The following is a 16,863-nucleotide window of genomic DNA, read 5'->3' on the forward strand; positions in this document are numbered from 1 at the left end:
TCGGGGTATTACAGTCTTCCCCCCTTAAAATGAACTTCGTCCCGAAGTTCGCTCCCATACCAAACATGTCATCCGAATATAAAGACATCCCGTATAACTAACACAAACACAAACACACAACTAGACTACATAAACACGAAATGTTACATTCTACCCTCCTAAAAAGAAAGTTACGTCCCGTAACTTACCTCAAGTGAACAGATGTGGATAACTCTCTCTCATTGCGGCCTCGGTTTCCCAGGTAGCCTCCTCTGCCTTATGATTAGTCCACAACACCTTCACTAATGCAGTCTCTCCGTGCCTAGTCTTTCTAACTTTCCTGTCCAAAATCTCCTTAGGTGTCTCGATGTAGGTCAACTGCTCGTCCACCTCGACCACATCATGGCTCAAAATATGCGAAGGGTCACTCAAATACCTCCAATCGAGAAACATGGAAGACATTATGTACCCTGGCTAAAGCTGGTGGTAGGGCTAGCCGATATGCCACCTCTCCAACTCTATCCAAGATCTCATATGGCCCAATAAACTTCTGGCTCAACTTCCCCCGCTTCCCGAATCTCATCACTCCCTTCATCGGGGACACTCTAAGAAGTACTTTCTCTCCCACCTTGAAAGAAATGTCGCTTCTCCTAGCGTCGATAGCTCTTCTCGTCGGTCCCGGGCAGCCCTCATCTTCTCGTCGAATGATCTCGCACCGCTCAACCATCTCCTGAATCATCTCTGGTCCCAAAACTACCGCATCAGCTCGATCATCCCAACACACAGGACTCCTACACTTCCTGCCATATAGAGCCTCAAATGGAGCCATCCCAATACTAGCGTGGTAACTGTTGTTGTATGAAAACTCAATCAACCCCAGTCTATCCTCCCAAGACCCACCGAACTCCAAAACACAAGCCCTCAACATGTCCTCGAGTGTCTGAATAGTCCTCTCTGTCTGACCATCTGTAGCTGGATGAAAAGCGGTGCTCATCTTTAACTGAGTACCCATTAATGACTGCAACTCCTGCCAGAATTTGGATAGAAACCTGGAGTCTCTATCGAAAATGATGTCCTTGGGCACACCATGCAGCTTCACCCCATACTGAACATAAGCCTTGGCCAACTCAGCTTTACTCCAAGTATCCTTCATGGGGATAAAGTGAGCCGACTTGGTTAGCCTATCCACGATCACCCAAATCATATTGTTACCTCTCTGAGTTCGAGGTAACCCAACAATGAAATCCATGGAAATGCTCTCCCACTTCCACTCTGGCACATCTAATGGTTGAACCTTCCCTTGCGGTCTCTTATGTTCACCCTTCACTCTCTGGCACGTCAAGCATCGAGCTACGAACTCAAAGAACTTCCCTCTTCATATTCGGCCACCAAAAAGTCTTCTTGAGGTCCTTGTACACTTATCTCTCCCCAGGATGAACTGAGTATGGGGTAGCATGTGCCTCGGTAAGAATCTTCCTCTTCAGCTCCTCATTATCCGGAACACACCACCGTCCTCCAAACCTCAGACTACCATCAGTATGGATAACAAACTCGGAATCAACCCCAGATTCTGCCTGTTCTACTGTGCTACGCCACTTCTCAATTCTAGCATCGGCTTCCTGTAACTCTCGGATCTCCTCATATAACTCCGGCTCAACGGTCAAGTCCCCAAGAGTCTCTCCTTTCCGGATCATGTGGATTCCCATCTCCCGCACTCATTATGCATCCTCACCCTAGATCTGCACCGCTCAAAGCATGGATGGATTTCTGCTCAAAGCATCAGCTACGACATTCGCCTTCCCCTCATGATAAAGTATCTCCATGTCATAATCGCCGATCAATTCGATCCATCTCCTCTGTCTCATGTTCAACTCCTTTTGTGTATAAATGTATTTTAAGCTCTTGTGATCGGAAAACACTTTGAAGGTAGCTCCATAAAGATAATGTCGCCATAGTTTAAGCGCAAACACCACTGCCCCCAACTCTAGATCATGAGTAGGGTAATTCTCCTCGTAGGTCTTCAACTGTCGAGAAGCGTAAGCGATTACCTTCCCGTTATGCATCAATACGCACCCCAGACCCTTCTTGGAAGCATCAGTATACACCTCGAAATTATCATTCCCATCTGGTAGTGCAAGGATAGGAGCTGTAGTGAGACGTTCTTTGAGGGTTAGAAACGCCTCCTCACAACTCTCATCCCAAACAAACCTGTTCTCCTTCCGCATCAATGACGTCAATGGCTTTGCGATCTTTGAGAAGTCCTTGACAAATCTTCGATAATAACCTGCTAGCCCCAAGAAGCTTCGGATCTCACCCACATTCTTAGGACTCTGCCATCTTGTCACTGCCTCAATCTTACTAGGATCAACCGACACCCCTTCCTTGGAAATCACATGCCCCAGAAAAGCAACTTTCTTCAACCAGAACTCGCACTTGCTCAGCTTGGCATATAGCTGGTTCTCCTCCAAGGTTTTTAATACTAACCTCAAATGTTCCTCATGTTCTTCCTCGTTCTTGGAGTACACCAGGATATCATCGATGAACACAACCACAAACTTGTCCAGGTAAGGACTGAACACTCGATTCATCAAGTCCATGAACACCGCTGGCGCATTAGTCAACCCGAATGGCATGACCACGAACTCATAGTGCCCATACCTGGTTCTGAAAGCGGTCTTAGGTATATCTTCGTTCTTAATCCTCAACTGGTGATAACCCGACCTCAGATCGATCTTAGAGAAAACTCCGGCTCCACTTAATTGATCGAACAAATCATCGATCCTTGGCAAAGGATTACGGTTCTTGATGGTCACATTATTCAACTCACGGTAATCCACGCAAAGTCTCAAGCTTCCATCTTTCTTCTTGACAAACAACACTGATGCTCCCCAAGGTGAAACACTAGGCCGTATGTAACCTTTCTCTGCTAGCTCATCCAACTGCTTCTTCAATTCCTCCATCTCCTTTGGTCCCATACGGTAAGGTGGTTTAGAAATCGGCCCATGTGCCGGCTTGAATCAATGGAAAAGTCCACTTCTCTTTTCGGTGGTAACCCTGGAATGTCCTCCGGAAATACATTCTCGAACTCCCTCACCACCGGAATCTCGGACACCTTAGGGGTCTCCGACTCACTATCCCACATCGACACAAGATCAATCGATCCCCTTTCCTCAGACTCGACTTTAGGGTGTTAACAGATATGAATTTGACTCTTGGCTTGACCACATACCCCTTATAAGACACCCTAGCTCCCTTAGGTCCCCTCAATGAGATTTTCTTCTGATAGCAATCGATAAAAGCTTTGTATTTCCCTAACCAGTCCATCCCCGAATCACCTCAAAACCCCCAAAGGAAACTCTATAAGGTCACAAAGAAACACAACCTCCCCGATCTGGATTGGTACCCCAGTGTAGACTCTATCACAAGACACCGACTCCCAAGAAGGTACAACTACCGAATCAACAATTCTATCATATGACTTAAGGTTTAAGACTGGCATGTTCCGCAGAGATATAAAGGAATGTGTAGCTCCTAATCAAACAACACAAAGGTGGGTTTAGAGTTAACAGAAATGTACCAGGTCACCACATGAGCGTCATTCTTAGTTGCCTCCTTGCCCATGGCAAAGAGCTTGCCACTGGACAGCCCACTCGACTTGAAGAAGCGCTCCAGTTGTTTGTTCCCCTCATTTGCGATCCTCTCGAAAGTTGGTACTCCCACTCTGCCGACTCTGTTGGTTACGGTTCGTAGTTGTTGTAGCTTCCCCGTAATCACACTAGCTCCAGGACCTCGCACCTCCCCCATAGCCGGACATAGGTGTGCGATAATCTGTTATACCTGGACCCCACCGAACGAGAGCCACTGAACCCGGACATAGGTGCCCTGTATCCACCGAATGATTCACCCCGGATGATCGGCATTCAAACCTCTTGTGTCCCGTCTTTCCGCACCCAAACAAGTAATCCCCGCAGAGCTACCTCCCCCGCCGGTGCCCCCGAAGCCGCCTCCACTCGAGCTCTCATACCCCCGGGCACTTTGTTAGTGGAGTACCCACCATATCTGCTCGAACTCGCTTCTTTGCCCCAGATTATCGCTCGTGGTCTCCAGCTTCCTTTTCTCGGCCTTGCCTTTCTTATCGGCCTTGATATGTTCCGAGAACCTCTCGGCAGAAGACACCGACCCTCAAGTAAATGTCTGAATCGTGGTGGGTGGAGCTGCTATGAGCCTCTTCTTGATGTCCATAGTGAGTCCCCGCTCAAACCTCATAGCCAAGATAGCCTCATTCTCGCCCAAAGTCATCAATGTATGAGGATAATCTGCAAAATTTCCGATGATAAGCCTCCACTGTCATGTCTTTTGTCATCTTGAAAGTGTCAAACTCCTCCCGTAGTTTGGCTTTTTGGAACTCGGGCATGAACTCATTCTTCAGAAACTCTTGGAATTCCAACCAAGACACATGTCCCGTCTCAAGATCCCTAGCAACCTGTCGTATCTCCACCTTATTCCTGGTCCACCAGTCACCGGCTGTGGCCCTAAGATAGTGGGCAGCTTGATCCACCTGCAGCTCTTCCGGACATGCTATCAGTTCAAACAGATTGGTGAATTCTCTACACCATTCCCCCAGCAATTGAGGTTCCCCTCTCCAGTGAATATTGTGGGGTTATGCCTTGCCACAATGGTGCTCATCTTTCCCGGATCCACTCGTTTGGCCTTTAGGGCCTCATTCTCAGCTCGGAGCCTATTCAACTCCGCTTGGGTGTCATTAGCAGCGGTATCCCTTTTCGGAGGCATGTCTCTAAAAATTTAGGAGAGTTAGTGATGTTCCCTGCAACACTAGAATTACATCGGCTACTCTAATCAATTCTAATCATCTCCTACCCTACATATCTAGCTAACATGGTTCAGGGATCACATAACCGCATATCACTAGACATAACATCCATCTTAAAATATTAAGCATCATATATATATATATATATATATATCTTACTTCATTATCATGCCAATTCTTACCTCCGAATCACAAATAAACACATGTGTACTCATACTAACAGCATATCACCTTGCCTAATTTCTCATATCATAGAATAGTCTTTCATGTTCAATATCATACAACTTTCCTACTCTACCCTTTTTCTCTCATATGATCTCAAGGTACCCGGGTCAAACTGAGAGGGCCAATGGTTCGGTGTGAGGGGGCCCCTAACTCATCCCTTACCTTTAGTGTGCTCCTAACAGTTCTATCCCGGGGGTTCATTTTATTTGACTCTTCCTAAATTCATTAGATTCATTGGTTTAGGCCTGAGGATCGTTCGCTCTGATACCACTTTGTAACACCTCCATTTATTTAATGGCCTGAACTAGGACTTCTCAGATAAGTGACGGTGTTATCATCTCGGAAACCCGAGGCAGTAGATAACAAAGGGAAGAAACACAGTACTTTATTAAAATGTTTATAATGAGATTACAACTGGAATTAAAACAAAGTCTCAAAATACGACCAAAAGATAAAATCTGATAAAACTACTAATAAGACTAAGGTGGGCTAGGCACTAAGTCAGTCATCCAAGCTCTCTTCCCGGCCAGCTCCCATCAGTCTCTGAAATACCTGTCAATCTCAAATAGCGGTAATAAGCTAACTGCAGATCAGAAGTACTCCACCCGAAACTCGCCACCTACGACGGCCGTCGATCTGTGCTATTCCGGCAAGTACAACCACCCTCGTCCACCAGCAACAGCTTCCCTAGACTCACGGCAGACCCTACTCCCTCCACACTCACCGGCGTGCGCTCGTTGGCTGTAAAAGAGGCTTGTGGCGTGGAAGAAAAGGGGTTGATGATGATGATGTGCAAAATGACGGTAGGAAGGGGGATTGGGTTTTAAGGTTGAATTAGGGTTTTGTTTTAGGGTTTTGGTGAGGTAAAAAGGTAAATGGGTAAGTGGGTAAATGGGTTATAACACCTTGACCCAAAATGCCACCTAAAACTATAAACCCGACTCATCTTACAATATGAATCAATTAATTACCTTTACGCTTTTACCATTACCACACTAACATGATTTAATTACTTTTACGTTACTATTAAATAATAATATCTCGCTCAATCGATAATAAAATTCGGGGTATTACAACTATATTCACATTCGAAAAATAAATGAGAATGCTCAAGAGTTTGAATAACCTGGACGACGCCATCGCCATTATTTACCGCTCATGAGGTGGTTTTCCCTCTTTTTCCTTTTTACTTCTGTTATTTTAAGTTCGAGTTTGATAGTCTTCATTAACTTGGTTCGTTAATTGATCTATTAATTTACTTATTAACCCAACCAATTTGTGATAATGCTTGTGGTAGATAGTATATGTATGTGTTGGAGTGTGTTTTTGGCATGAGGCCGTATCACAACCATTTGAGATAAAAGTTTATGTTTTAAAGTATTTGATCGATATTCTTGAACTAATTTCTAAAATGATGAATTGATATATAGTAAGAAGAAAAGGTTGGTGGTTTAAGTTCATTTTTTTACGATATTCAAAGACGATGTGTTTTGAAGTGTCATTTATAATGTGTATATCAGACAACTTGATAATGATACTGTAGCTTGTGACAGCCCCTCTCCCACTTGCTCTCCCACCCACCTGTAGCTTGTGATAGCTTGTGAGAGGTCACAAGCTTGTGACGAAAAGTGTTTGTCATAAGTGAGAATTTGTGTTTTTCTACAAAGTAACATTTCTCGTACGTTTGTGTAGGATGGTCGTTCACAAGCTTTTTTTTTTTTGTTCCATGAATGTTGGAAGGTTATCGACCATCAGGTATGATTCATGATTTCTGTTTTTCATTTAATTGGGATAGACCGACTTTTGAGTGTGTCTACAGATTCAAACAAGATGGATGCACATAGAAAGTATGTTCGGTAGACACCTCAGCGCATTAGATATTACTTTCGTGACTCTTCTTTTCACCATTTTCTTTACTTATTTGTTTTTTTTTTTTTTGGTTCGATCCGACGACACTTAAATATCATGTTGTCCATTGTGTTCTCTGTGTATCCTCTGCTTGGTGTGCAGGAAGTCCCAGAAACAGCAGCAGGAATTTTCGCAACCAATTTTAACTGTTCTTCTCAAAATAATCCCATATTTCATCATGCCAGATATGAGCAGGTGATCACATAATTTGATGTTAATTTTTCTCCTTGTAGCGTATCAATGATGATGATGAATAGTCTTACCATTGTGTCAAATATATATATATACGGAATCCTAATCAGCTCTTGAATAATTTACAATGTTGTGTTTCTGCAGAGTGTTCTTTTTGGTGTAAATGGAACATGGCAGCAAAGATAGATAGTTGTATGAGTTTTCTTTATTCTTTCATATTTCCAAACAAACCAAAGGTTAATATTACTAGTAGGGCGATGCACTGTTGTGTGATGCAGCCTACTATGCACGTCGTTGTTGACTAGTGCTTCTTCCTGATATAGGTCGTTGCTGCTATTGTTCGTCGTCCGCTCGCTCTGCCTGCTGCCTTTGTCTAATGGGGCATGTTGCTTGTACTTAGATGCGGGTTTAACAATTAAGATTTTAAAATTTGGTACAATTTTTTTTTATGTACTGTGTAACTCTGTATTATACTTATTTTGTTTAGCTTTGAGGATTAATGTTGATTTGTAATTACAATTCTATGTTCAAGATTCGTCTTGTAATTAATTATTATCTTAATAAAAACTTTACATTCAACAAAACTATTAATGGAAATATTTTTTTAAAAAAAAATTAATTGAGATGCGGCTACGGTTGTTAAAAAAGCCCGTAGCCTAAAGTGACTTATGGCTACGGTTTAATCTTAATAACCGTAGCCATAAGTCACTTTAGGCTACGGCTCCTATTAATAACCGTAGCCATAAGTACTTGATCTGACGCAACGCCCCGATTTACCACGGTTGAGGAACCATAGGCAAAAGTCGTTTTTAACCGTAGCCAAAAACCATTTCTCTACTAGTGTTAGGTTGTATATTTGCTAGTTGCATCATGGTATGTAGTTGCATATTAGGAAATTTTTTGTGAAAGTGTCTAGTTGGGAAGTTTGGCAAGTGTATATAGGCCCTTGTAGATAACTTTTCTCCTTGAGACTTTGTTTGCTAGAATACCCTCAAGACACCCTAGGATGTGTCATACTAGTATCTTTTGACCCATGGACTAAACCCTAGTCAAGAGTACCTTGTGGTGTGATAACTCCTTGGCTACCGTTTATTCCAAGGTGACCTTTGAAGCCATGCAATCGTTCTTTCATTTTTATCATCATGTTTTGCCAACAAAAAGGGAATGAGCACAATAATCTCCAATTTGAGTTCAAAGTACCAAAGTGAAAGTCAGAAAGTTTGCAAAAATTGCAACAATGAAAATAGGAGCAAAAATAGGCTCCTATGCTTCAATAAAATTACCCATGCTACAAAATGAGGTTACTTTGAAAATGTTCAAAAAGAATGCAAAATTGAAAAGAATTGCCAAGTACCAAATTGCCAAACATAAAAAATGGCAAAAAAAATGTTCTCAAAAGACAAATGCCACAAGAAATTAGGGGGAAAAACAAATCAAAAGCAAACTACCATTGTGAAACTCAAAGCATGTTGATCCCTTTTATAGGTTGATCTCATTTTTGTTGCATGGTGGAGAGGGGACGACCTTCTCTTGTCTAGGCAAGAGGGGGAATTCCGCGATCCTACAATGTTTCTAACACCATAGGGAGCCTACACTTGACGAAAGCATTTAGTGATTGTGGGCGAAAGTAGCCTAGTTTAACACAACTTGGAGGTGACTTGCTTGTATCCTCTTGGACTTAGTAACTAGAAGAACTAATAACTATGATGGAGTGTGTACCCTTAAATTGCTTCCCTTGTAGATGATTTCCGCCACTTAGATAAGGAAGTTGGCTATTCTTTTGTAGATGCATCATTTGACTTGTTTTTGTGTGCTTAATGCTTGGATGCATTGCCATTTTGGCAAGCTCCACCTTGCCTTGCAAGAAGGCATCTTACCTCATAGGTGTCTTGTTGAAGGGGCGGAGTGAGACCCTCTAATTGTCTCACATCGGCTAGTATTATTAATAAAGGTCATAGTTTTAGTCACCTCTTTACTCGGGACGAGCAAAGGTTCGATTTGGGGATATTTGATGTGACTCATATTTGTGCACATTTAGTCCCCGAACTAGCCTCGTTCCTATGCTTTTTAGTACTTATTAGGGTCGTTTCTTATCTTTAGTTCCTTACTTTGCATATTCTTTGAGGTTTTGTGTCCTTGGTAGGAGAGGATTGATAGCCTTGCATTTATGGAGCAAAGTGGCGCTAAATGGAGTGCATCTAATGACCAAGCACCAAAGAGGAGACCAATACTAAAGGGCTAAGTGAATAAATCAAATAGAATGGGCAATGATGAACACCCCCACGACCCCTCAACGATCCCCACGGATCCTTAGGCAGTCAAAAGAAGAAGAATAGAAGCTGACCCAGGATCCAGGCGTCCCGAGCTCAAGACGAGCGTCCCAAGCCACAATCCAGGCGTCCCATGGTCAAGTCGAGCGGATCCCTGAGCAGCTCGAGCATACATCAAAGACAAGTCGGGCGGCTCCTTATGGGACTTGCAAGGCACTAATCTCCTTCTTAGGGACTTAATTGTCATTTAAGCCCTTAGTTACCATAATACTTGTATTTAGTATAAATACCCCATTGTGTTAGGGGATTAATCATCAAGCTTTAATCAAGTTTTGCATATTAATAATCTAGTTTTAATCAAATTGTATTTACTCTAATCAATATTAATCAAATCTTAATTTCTCTTTAATCATTCAAGTATTCTTAGATTTAGTTAGGTAATTTGAAGACTATTTGGGGTTTATTGAAGACTTGACAACTCTTCCTCATTCATCAAGTGTTCTTCTATTATTCTTTGCCTATTATTTGGATCATCCTTAATTTGGTATAATCTCTTTTACCCTTTGCTTAATTAATTAATTAATGTTTTACTCAATCACCACGTTTAACCTTGTTAATATGATTGACACCCTTATTAGCATGTTTACCATGACCATGAGTGACTAGTATCCTAACTACGGTTAATGGGGGATTAGGGGAATTAAAACATGGGGGTAGATCCATACTTAATCTAATATGCTTTCATAAGATTGCTTGCTTGTTGTAGTTTCAACTTATGCACATGTTATGCTTGATGAATTGCTTGATTGACAACCTTGCATGAATCTCTTATCTATTCAACAAGACTTGTAAGATATAAACTAATTCAAGGCTATTTAGACCATGCATATAGTTGAATAGGAAGAAACTAAGTCGACTTGTAGGTGTTGTACAGTCTTGACGGACTCGGCTCCGAGACCCAAATCTTCTTAGGAATTGTAAGACATAAACTAATCGATTCTACTACCACAATAATTTGCTTGCATTTATGTAAACCTGTTTGTATGATCACCACCATGAATCCACTATAAACCCATGACACCCTAGTACCTTAATCGATTGTTTACAAACTCTATTTGTTTACTTACTTTGTTTCACTTTCATTTCTTTACATTTCATTGTTAAGTAGTTTAGTTTACAAATCTCAATCTCAACCCAATTTGTGACACCCTAAGATATAGCTCTCTACAACCGATAACTTGATTCAATACTCGTCTTTTGGGAGCCGACCTTTACTTGCCACTCTACTAAGAGTGGTTAGTTAACTTTATAAATATTGTTTTGATTTGTTAGCTTAGACGACAAAGTTTTAAACCGAATCAAGTACCAAATCAAAATCAAATGTTTGCAAATTGCATCAATGAAACGAGGAGCAAAAATAGACTCCTATGTTTTAATAGAAGTAACCTTGCTACAAATGGGGATACTTTGAAAAATGTTCAAAAACGCAAAATTGAAATTGCCAAGTATCAAAATGCCAAACATAAAAAATGACAAGAAATGCTCTTAATTTTCAAATGCTACAAAAATGGGAGGAAGAATAACTCAAAAGCAAACTACCATCGTGAAACTCAACTATCTTGATCCTTTTATCTATTGATGATCCTATCTTTGTTGCATGGTGGAGAGGGGATGACCCTTCTTCTTGTCTAGGCAAGAGGGGGAATTCCGTGATCCTACAGTGTTTTCTAACACCATAGGGAATTTGCTTTTGACGAAAGCATTTAGCAATTGTGGACGAAAGTAGCCTAGTTTAACACAACTTGGAGGTGACTTGTTTGTATCCTCTTGGACTTAGTAACTAGGAGAATTAATAACTATGATGGAGTGTGTACCCTTAAATTGCTTCCCTTGTAGATGATTTCCGCCACTTAAATGAGGAAGGTGACTATTCTTTTTTAGATATATCATTTGACTTGTTTTTGTGTGCTTAATGCTTGGACGCATCGCCATTTTGGCAAGCCCCACCTTGCCTTGCAAGAAGGCATCTTACCTCATGGATGTCTTGTTGTGAGTTGAAGAGGCGAATTGAGACCCGCTAATTGTCTCACATCGGTGATATTATTATTAGGATAGTTAAATAATGGTCTAGTTCTAGTCACCTCTTTACTCGGGATGAGTAAAGGTTCGGTTTGGGGATATTTGATGTGGCTCATGATTACACACATTTAGTCCCCTAATCAACCTATTTTTGCATACTAATATAAAATTCGATAGCCATTTTATCCGTCATTTGCTTGCTATTTGCTTTCCTAGTGCATTTCATATGTCTTGTAGGAAAGAAGATAAGGAGGCGAAATTCCCGTCTCTCGCGTATATTTGGAAGCTTGTTGATGATCTTGGATGGACTAGTATGAAGAGGAGGTAAGAATGATGACCATGGATGATAGGAATAAAGGAGCATATAGAAGCATCATAAGCAAAGAAGCAAAGAGAAAAGAGATGCTCCTCAACCCGCTCGAGTTGTAGGCAACCCGCTCGAGTTGATGCCCAGAACTGCCTCCCACGGATACCCTGTGAAACGTGCAAGGCTCTATTCGACACATAAGATTATTTCCTAATCTACCCTTTGCTTAAACCTAATGTTGTACCCACTATATATACTCCATGTGTAATAATCAAAAGATTAAGCCTCTTTAGATTAGATTAAGCTCTCATTAGGAGTAGATTAGAATAGATTAGTTTTTAATCATTCCACAAATTGCAATTTAATCTTCCTTTAGTTATTTCTCAAACAATCTTAGATTTAGCTTTGTACTTCAAGAATTCTTGGGTTTGTATTGAGGAATTGACAACTCTCCACAATCAATCAAAGGGTTTCTTCTATTGTTCATCCATTTCCTTTGTTCAATTCAAGTTGTTTACATTTGGATCTCTTGGGTATGTATTTGAAGATTAAGTGACAAGTCTTCATCTTTATTCAAGTATTCTTCTTTATTTATGTTCATCTTTACTCTCCAAGTTGGTAACATTCTTAATCCCTTTTTCTTTACTTGTTAATCTCTTGCTTATTATTTTGCTTAATCATCATGTTCACTTGTGTTGTGATGTTTGACATCATTGCTAGCATAATAATCATAATGTGTAGTGAGTAGTCTCTTAGCTAGGGTTAGTGGGGGATTAGGGGAGTAATTATGGGATAAATCCATGCTTAATGAGTTCATATGAATGCTTGCTTATTGTATTTTCAACTTATGCACATGTTATGCTTGATGAAATGCTTGATTGACAACCTAGCATGATTCTCTTATCCTTTCAACAAGACTTGTAAGAAATAAACCAACTCAAGGCTTGTTAGACCATGCATATAGTTGAATAGGAAGAATTAAGTTGACTTGTAGGTGTTGTAAAGTCTTTACTGACTCGGCTCCGAGACCCAAAACTTCCTAGGAATTGTAAGATATAAACTAACTCGATTCCAACAATAATAATTGCTTGCATCTATTTGACTCATTTGTGCTAGTTCACCATGATTCCCTTATGATCCCAGGTTCCCCTAGTATTGTTAATCATTTGTTCACATCCTTGTTCTTATTGCTTGTTTTACCTTTCATTGCTATTTATTACTTTCATTAGTTTAGAATCATCAACCCAAACCAATTGTGACAACCCTTAGTACAACTACAATTAGATTGAACAATTTGAGTATCTCCGTCCTTTGGGTTCGACTCCGACTTGCTTGCTATGTTAGTAGTTGGATATAAATGTGTTTGTTAGCGGACAACGACCCGTCGCATCAGACTGGCTAGTTGTAAGTTCATTGGAAGTTTTATTTAGGTATTGTTTTGTTGCCACTTTAAATATAAGTTAATTAGAAAACCTTATAAATTCGAAAAAACACAAACGTTTGATTGTCCAAAATCCCTTAAATTCGAAATAATGACACCTTATCATATATAGATGATATAGATAGAAGCGTCTTTTGAAAGCAAGTACATCAACTAACCAAAGGAAATAGTGACAAAAGAGAATGAATAAGCTTACAAACTCTTGTTTAAGAAGATACAAATAGGCTTTATGTTTAAACAAATTACTATATACTCCCTCAAATCCCTTATTTTCCCCTTTGGGTTTGAGGGTGTAACACCCCCTTCTTACCTGACTAAGGTAATTAGGAAATGTTACCGTCTCGATTTCCCGAGGCAGTGACACCGGAATTACAATTAAAAAACTCTTTATATAAATAAGAAGTTTAGTTATTACAAACCATAAACTAATAAACGAAGAAAAGTACTACTCATGACAACTATAATCTTCTAGCTAACTATACTCGACTCGGATGTCATCAAGGCTCGTCTCGTCTCCCACGTGCTATCAAAGATAACATGTACTTAACCTACTCCCCAAATGATCGGAAATATCATATGGATCGACACAGGCCATCGCGGAAATAGGTGACAATTACACAGAGACACAACACGTCAGTTTCAATAAATAAAAAATAAAGTGAGACACGACACAAAGTCTGTGAGTATGCAACATGACTATGATATGAATGAAACGTTATCAAACAACAACCACGCCGGTACAGGAACACGCCTAGTCGTACCTACAACCACCGGTGCCAGGAACACGCCCACGACACCACACCACACCACACAAACAGGTACCGGGACACGCCCAGACGTACCAGGTCCCCGGTCAGACGTCGTGTCTTAACTACACGAGTCCCTTCGTACTCAAGTCATTAATAAGCACATCCCTCTTAGAGTGGGAAGCTCAAAGAGGCGACTCATGCGGAAGACGGTCTCCCAACCGCCTTTCGTCTCCTCAACAAAAACCAAACAATCACAACCGTCATATCCTCCAATACACGTGACAAATATAATAAATGCAAGGTACCACACAATATGCTAATTACCGACTCATCAAGTCGTCTTAACCAATATCATGTCATAATCCTTTCCCGTAACATATGAATTTACAACATGTTATAATGCAATGACCACTAAAACACGGCTCCAATGACCATTCCAATATATTGAAACTGAGTAGGATTAACTTACCTTTTAGCAATTCTCCGTAAGCTACTCGACACAAGCAAGATTCGTCTCATAAAACCGTCTGACAAAACTGTCACCTAAGTAAGATAATTAAATACATATAATTACTAACTAATCTAATTAAATTACCATTATATAATATAATTAAATTCAAATCCTGACTCGTACTCATTGTACAATAATTAAATCCCGACTCATTTTCCTCGCTACACATGGTTCAAACCCGACTCACTCACACCCATTCTCCCTCCTTAGCCACGGCAACCACCGCCACCCGCTACTGCCGCCACCAGCCATGGTGGGCCACGACCAGCAACTCCGCACAACCCGCAACAACACAACCAGCAAAGCCACCCAACATAACACAAACACTCACCAAAAACACGCACCAACTGCCACCAAGATGGCCACCACTCGTACTACCACTACCCTACCTGGCCACGGCCTGCCCAGCGCCGAAAACCACCACCAACCCAAGCCCAACCACCAAACACGACACCAACAACTCAACAACAACACACGACGCAACAAACAACAACCAACAATAACCCAACCCGTACACCTCTCTTTACCACCCATTTTCTACCACTTACCGCCACCTAATCCACCACCCATGACCACCACCGTGATCCCCTCACTTCCCACAAAAACCCACGCCCTTAACACTCTAGTTTAGGCCACAAACAAGGGTCAAAAATCCGTCTTAAGACGGTCACACAAAACAGCAACAGCAACCATTTAACCCATGTAAAAGTCGCGATCACACTCCTTTTTTGGCGGTCAACGGTGGTCCTAAGGTGGGTCAAGGTCGAGGCGGGTCAACGGTATAAATTAATAAATATATATGATAGTATAAGACGATCTTGGGGCGGAGGGACAAAATCTTCTTTCTTCTAATTTCTCTCTTTTCTCTCCTCTCATATTTTTGTGGATTGTGTTGTGATTTTGTGAGTGGATAAGGTGTAGAGTGGAGTATATAAGGTGGGTGTAGTATATGTATGTATATATATAAGTATACTTATATATATATATACTTATATATATATACTTATATATACTATTATTATTCCGTCTCATACATAACTCGTATAAATACAATATAATATAATTTTATAAAATATATTTACCCATTTACCGTTGACTAGTCTTGACCAAGGTAATAAAATACAGGGTATTACAGAGGGAGTGAATTAAGAAAACAAACGAAATTACCTAACTACCCCCATATAACCCCACCTCCAAAACCCGAATAACCATCAACCCGCCGCAACCCATTCCCAACTACAAGCAGCACCCGTCCCGCACAGGAACTCAACCCAAACCACCATCAACCTGACAACGTGACACAAAGCTGCGGTGGCAAAAGGCGAAACTGAGTCGAAGCGGCTGATCAAACACGATTGAAAATAAGATCACAAAACACACAAGTTATACGTGTCACAAAACACACAAGTTATTGAAATCAAGATCACAAAACATACTATTTTTAGTGTGAATTTTATTAACTTCTCTTCACAATGTATTAATATGAAAATTCAAGAACTGGCAACCAACACCTCCTTCTGTTTATCTATGGTTTATGCTTTCAATGAACTCCAAGCAAGAATTCCTCTATGGGAGCAACTGGCTGATTTTGCCTCACATATTACTGAACCATGGTTAGTGTGTGGGGATTTCAAATGTGTGTTGTCTTATGCTGAAAGATTGGGGGGTAGTAGTGATGCTGAAATTGATGACTTTCAAAGATGTGTGACCAGATGTGGTTTAGTGGATAATTCTGCTCAAAGGGCTTTTTTTACTTGGAACAATAAGCAGGATGCTAGTACTAAAGTATACAGTATATTGGACAGAGCTTTGATCAATCGGGAATAGAGTGAACAACTAAATAATACTTATGCTCACTTTCTTCCTGAAAGGGATTTTGATCATACTCTCTGTTTAATGAAGAGTTCTGGTCCACAACATAATATGAGGAAACCATACAAGTAGTTTAATATGTGGGGGAAGCTTCCCATTATCTTACTGATTTACAAGGATGGTGGCGATGTAGTCTTCATGGCACAAAAATGTATTGTTTGGTCAAGAAGATAAAATCTCTCAAGTATCAGTTTAAGCAATATAATAAAGATCATTTTGATGATATTGAGAGCAATGCTATGTTGGCTCTGAAAAATTTGGAACATATCCAGTCTCAGTTGGTGTCTAACCCAAAGGATGATGAGTGGTTAGCCAAGGAGAAGGATGCAGTGGCTGAGTATAGGGAATTGCAGAAAGCTTGTGAGCAGTTTTTGAGTCAAAAAGCCAAAGCCACCTGGATTAAGGATGGTGATAGTAATTCCAAGTATTTTCATAGGGTAATTAAAAGTAAATTCATGAGAAATCGGGTGCTTTTTATAAAAGAAATGAATGGTAAGGT

The sequence above is a fragment of the Silene latifolia genome, chromosome 1 (genome assembly GCF_048544455.1).
Source record: "Silene latifolia isolate original U9 population chromosome 1, ASM4854445v1, whole genome shotgun sequence".
Classification (NCBI taxonomy): Eukaryota; Viridiplantae; Streptophyta; class Magnoliopsida; order Caryophyllales; family Caryophyllaceae; genus Silene; species Silene latifolia.